This window comes from Gymnogyps californianus, chromosome 2, assembly GCF_018139145.2.
Source record: "Gymnogyps californianus isolate 813 chromosome 2, ASM1813914v2, whole genome shotgun sequence".
NCBI lineage: Eukaryota > Metazoa > Chordata > Aves > Accipitriformes > Cathartidae > Gymnogyps > Gymnogyps californianus.
Window position 1 is genome coordinate 3,095,491 of NC_059472.1, and position 6,000 is coordinate 3,101,490.

The window sequence follows — 6,000 nt, forward strand, 5'->3', positions numbered from 1 at the left end:
GAACGGGTGAAAGATGCTTCTCTGAAGCCAAGGAGGGCTGTAGGATGGATCTATTGCTCAGGTTCCTATTGCAACTTAGAGCTACCATGTGATTGGAGCAGCTCGTTGCAGTCTATTTTTGCAGTTCACAGTAAAGAGGTCTGTTAGCCTGCACAGAAAAGTAATTTTAGCAGCTGATAGCAGCAAGGTCTTTTTTAATTTGCCTTTTCCTTTCTTGCCCTCTCTATGTATGAAAAAAAAATCAAGATAAATACGCCTGTTTCCTTTCATTGACTATGAAGGTAATAGAAATGACTCACTGAAATATGGATGGACAGAGCCTCAAGTCACCCAGGTTTCTACTGGTAAAGTTCCCCAGGTTTAAAAAAACCAAAGATCTACCTGAACATAATTTTTTTTTCTTTTTTCCTAGGGATTGTAATTTACTTCTCTATTTGTATGGTAGCTAACACAAGACTGTATAGCCCATGTATAGTTTAGCCCACTATAGTTTAACATCTTTGTCAGTGACATGGACAGTGGGGTTGAGTGCACCCTCAGCAAGTTTGCTGATGACACCAAGCTGTGTGGTGCGGTCCACACGCTGGAGGGAAGGGATGCCATCCAGAGGGACCTTGACAGGCTTGAGAGGTGGGCCGCTGAGAACCTCATGAAGTTCCACAAGGCCAAGTGCAAGGTCCTGCACCTGGGTCGGGGCAATCCCAAGCACAAATACAGGCTGGGTGGAGAATGGATTGAGAGCAGCCCTGAGGAGAAGGACTTGGGGGTACTGGTGGATGAAAAACTGAATATGAGCCAGCAATGTACGCTCGCAGCCCAGAAAGCTGGTTGCATCCTGGGCTGCATCAAAAGAAGTGTGGCTAGCAGGTTGAGGGAGGTGATTCTCCCCCTCTGCTCCACTCTTGTGAGACCCCACCTGGAGTACTGTGTCCAGTTCTGGGGCTCCCAGCGTAAGAAAGACATGGACCTGCTTGAGCGAGTCCAGGAGAGGACCACGAAGATGATCATGGGGCTGGAGCACCTCCCCTATGAAGACAGGCTGAGAGAGTTGGGGTTGTTCAGCCTGGAGAAGAGAAGGTTGCAGGGAGACCTTATAGCAGCCTTCCAGAACTTAAAGGGCACCTACAGGAAAGATGAGGGACTCTTCATCAGGGCATGTAGTGATAGGACAAAGGGTAATGGCTTTAAACTGAAAGAGGGTAGATTTAGAGTAGATATAAGGAAGAAATTCTTTACTGTGAGAGTGGTGAGGCATTGGAAGAGGTTGCCCAGAGAGGTTGTGGATGCCCCCTCCCTGGAAGTGTTCAAGGCCAGGTCGGATGGGGCTTTGAGCAACCTGGTCTAGTAGAAGGTGTCCCTGCCCATGGCAGGGGGGTTGGAACTAGATGATCTTTAAGATCCCTTCCAACCCAAACCATTCTATGATCCTATGATTTTATGACTAGAACTGCTAAAGTCAGCATAACTATTACTACAGTAAATAGTAAAAAACCCTCTTTGATTAAAACCTAAGAGTATGACAGAACTCAAAGTCTTTTTCAGTAACTCAAAATAACTCATTTTTAGCCTCAACTAAACCAGAAACGTGTATTAAGTCTGTTGGTTTGTTGGCCCAATATATCTTTTAGTTAGATTGGGTCCAGAGAATCTCTCTTGTTACACTCAAGAGACAAGTCTGTAGATTATCTATTTCTAATTTAAATGGCTTTTGCAATGTTGAATATTTTCCCTGCCTGCAAATCAAGATTCATAATTCCCAGTAGCTGCAGAGCCTGCCAAGAGTAATGGCTTGTGCTGGTAGTAGGGTTTGCTTTCATGTCAAACATATGGTGCCCTTCATCCTAGTCCTCGGAGAACAAGCCTATCCAAGGTCCACAGGATCTGATTAGACTGCATTCTTTCTCTCCTGTACACGGGCATGTGTGTGCCTGCACATAAGCTCTTTCACTCACTCACACACACACATGCATATATATGTGCATACACATGCATACATGCACACATCCACACACTAATCATAAAGGAGCATGGCCAGCTTATTTAAGGCAGGCATCTGTTAGTGATTGACTTGAATTTGTCATTTACTGATTGATTACATTTGTCTCATGCAGCCGTTGATTGCTTGAGACTGCACTGAGGACAGCGCTAAGAAATCCAGACAACCAGTTGACAGTTCTGTGATGCTAACACACATAGCTTAGGCAAAGCGTTGCAAGCAAGTTGAGGGAGGTGATCCTTCCCCTCTACTCAGCACTGGTGAGAAACATCTGGAGTGCTGTGTCCAGTGCTGGGCTCCCCAGGACAAAAGGGAGACATGGACATACTGGAGTGAGTTCAGCAAAGGGCCACGAAGATGATTAAGGACAGGAGCATTTGACATATGAGAGGCTGAGAGAGCTGGGACTGCAGCCTGGGGAAGGGAAGGCTCAGGAGGATCTTATCTATCTGTATAAACACTTGACGGAGGGTATAAAGAAGATGGAACCAGGCTCTTCTCGGTGGTTTCCACTGACAGGACAAGAGGCAATGGGCACAACCTGAAATGTATGAAAACATGTTTACACATAAGAAAACACTTTTTTTACTGTAAGAGTGGTCAAACAGGGAAACAGGTTGCCCAGAGAAGCTGTGGAGTCTCCGGTCTTGGAGCTATTCAAAATCCAACTGGACACAGCCCGGATCACCCTGCTTCAGCTGACCCTGATCTGAGCTGGTGGTTGGACTAGATGATCTCTAGATGATCACCTGACTTGCACAGGCAGTGAACATATTGTTGATTGGCACCTATAGAAATGTTCCTTCCTTTTCAGGTAGTTTTCTTTTCACTCTACTTACAGCCTTTCCTCTTTGACAAAAGATCATGAAATATTAAGTGAACAGGAAAGTGAGGATGGTTCCAAAGTGGATGGAAAGGTTATATGATTAGTGATGTCTATCCCCTTTCCAGAGCCTTTCCACGTGTCTGAGTAACTCTAGCAAATCCTTTTGTGATATTAGAAGGACTTCTACTACTGAATTTGTGCAGCTAAGTTTAGGTGTCCACAGTGTACATGTCTGCATCTGAGACAGTCATCCTGAAGATCCCTGTGTAGTTAATGCTAGTCAATAACAGTCAGTGAAATTTAGGTCATTCTGAAGCTGATGACTTTATTCAAATGACCCCCACCCTAAAAATCCATTGGCTGTATTGATTAGATCTGTAATTACTGGTATAGGAGCCTGGAGCTTGGGAGCCATTACACTCAGATGGAGATACTTACACCTTAAATTAGCTGAAATGAATGTCATCTTCAGAAGGATATCCTTTCTCATTAAAGAAGAGTGTTTCTATTAGCTCTTTGTGGTGTTTATGTGAATGCAAGGCAGGAACTGTCTTCTATGCTTTGTATAGCAGCACAGCACACAGTGAATATCTGATGTCAAAAGATTATCTAAATAATATCTTATTATGAACAGTTTTAATAATCGGCATAAATAACAATATGTGTGTGGTTTTGTATTTTATTGCTTTGGGGGAGGGGGCTGTCTGATCTCCGGTCTATTTTGATACCTTGTCGGTTTACACTAAAGCATAATTAAAACAAAGAGTGTTTCTAAGGCTTTCACCTGTAGTAAAAAAAAAAAAAAAGAAAAAAAGTTGTTCTCAGTTATGGGTTCAATAATAATGACAGACTATTTTTCCATCTCTTTCCTTTCCCCTGATACCAAATTTAACCAGATTTTTTTTTTACATAACATATATACCAAAAATATTCACTAAGGAAGTAGAGGTAGAATAAACACAAACACTACAAAAGCCTGCTTATATTTTTCATAGTGACGTTTACTACAAACACACAGGCCTGCTTCATGGGGTGGTGAGTGCAAAAATACAATTTGTCTAACCTCAGAAGTCTGTAGTGCTGATGTCTGTCTTGGAGGTGCTATCTTGGTGCTGATGTCTGTCCTGAGAAGCTTCTCCTATAGCAATTGGAGAGAAAGATGCACTTTCATCCAAAAATTGCCTTTTTATTTCCATTAACATTACATAGTGTAAACATTTTATGTTGTAGAGATCTACACATGGTATAGTGAGTCCTTCCTATCAAGAGAAAATGTCTACTGGCTTCATTGTATGGAAAAATAGAAAACAGACCAATATTTCTTAGTTATATTGTCTCCTGCAAAGTGCATCAATGTCACACTCTGGCTTCTACATCTAGTCCACTTTTCAGGAAAATGTATTTTTAAAACTAGGTGCACCATCCTCCAGGTATGGGAACTACTGGCATTGAAGAGAACACAAAATCTATTCTTTTGCTTGCTACAGTAGACTATACACTGTATTTTCTTTATAAATTTGTTTTGTCTATACTCTCAGCCTCCCCACTACTTCCACTTCCACAACTACCTTAGACTGGAATCAGTGAAAATACACTTTTCTGAGATGACGTCTCCTTCATTGTTGACTCTGCATTTTGGGACCACCTTGAGTAGACACCTTTCCGTCAGTAACAACTTTACATCATCAAGTCTCTGCGAATCCTGTGAATACTTACCAGTTATTCTTGCTTTTGCAGAACCTGTGATCACCCTGTGAAGTGGAATGGATTCTCAAGGCATTTCACATTCAGGCCCTACATCAATGTCTGCTTTACTGATCACGTTGTATTAAAACTGCTATAGTTAACAAACACTAATTGTATGAAGGAAAAGCTAAGTTTTATACTGTGTGTTAGTATACTTGTGAATAATTTTTCTTTTTTTTTTTCCTTCATTGCAGACATGTTTTACCTTATGTTACAGATTTTAATTATGTCCCATGTGTATCTGGGGAGTGTTATTTCTTTGCCTCCAGATTTGGTATACAGTGTGCTGTAAGAGACGTAGCTGTTAATTCATCTTTATTGTTTGTGTTTTTAACATGCTCCTGATCTCCAGTTCTGCTCATTTAAAACCATGAAAGTCAACATGTTTTGTCTGATTCTTTTTTGTTGTTGTTTTTGTACATTTTAAAAATAATCTAGCTCAGATTCTCATGCTGTGCACTGCTGCTTTAGAATTTGCTCTGCCACATCTGAGCTAAGCAACTTCACAATTGTATATGCCATTTACAAACACATCAATTAGACGCTTATTTGATCCCATTGTATGCCTAGAACACCACATTTATTTATGAGAAACACTAGTGAAAGAGCAGGACAAATAAACATTAAGACATATTGTTACCATTTTTTTAAAAGGAAAAGACCTTTAATCTGTTAAAAAAATCAAGCAAGGCATCTCATGAAAAATGTCAAATTTCACATTAGATTTCATCTCATAGGTTTCAATGCAACCAGCATTTGGGATTTTGTTCCATTTTCACCCACAATATTTTCTGCTGAAAACATGATTGAAAATGCCATTTAAATTCTTCTTTAAATGTGTCGTGTACTATAAATGCAGTTTTCCTCCAGTAAATAAAGCATTTCAAAAATGGTTTTAATTAAAATGTCATAGGAATTATTGAAGAGAATTTCACAAAATATGTTTTTTATTCTTCATGAAAAGTTACATCTTCTGACAAAAGTGTTTCTCACCAGAAAAAAAAAAAATCAGCTACCTTTATATGATATGGATTTTTGGTGACTGTGAAGGTTTAGAAAAGAATAACAAATAATAAACTAGATTCTCACCTGCACTGATTTCATTTACATGCTTCCTTTCTGAAAAGCTGACACAGTCTTTCATCAGTAAAGGCTGAGCACAGAAAATGCTCAGAGAAATCTTGCAGGTGCTTAAGCTCATTCAGGGTCAAAACTGTAAAACTTCCTAAATCAATGCAGTTCGGTTTGGTGAAGAAACAAAAGTCAGAGTTTCTGGTGGTTTTTCTCTAGATCTATCCTACCAAATCTACATAACTGGATCATTATATGTAATATTAAATATTCATTAGTTGCTGTTAAGAAAAGCTAATTAATAGAATGATACTCTTTTTTCCAACCAAGCTTATTGCTGGCATGAAATTACAAATTACAT

General features: G+C 39.9%; 1 protein-coding gene across 4 annotated transcripts in view; it reads left to right on the forward strand.

The window, feature by feature from the left end:
- The window catches only part of TSNARE1 (t-SNARE domain containing 1), a 487,146-nt gene extending 481,715 nt beyond the window's left edge, over positions 1 to 5,431 (forward strand). For all 4 annotated transcript variants that reach the window (XM_050891624.1, XM_050891627.1, XM_050891625.1 and 1 more), the window contains exon 12: positions 4,560 to 5,431. The gene's annotated coding sequence lies outside the window, so the exon portion shown is untranslated. The remainder of the gene's footprint in view (positions 1 to 4,559) is intronic.
- Positions 5,432 to 6,000: the final 569 nt, after the last annotated feature.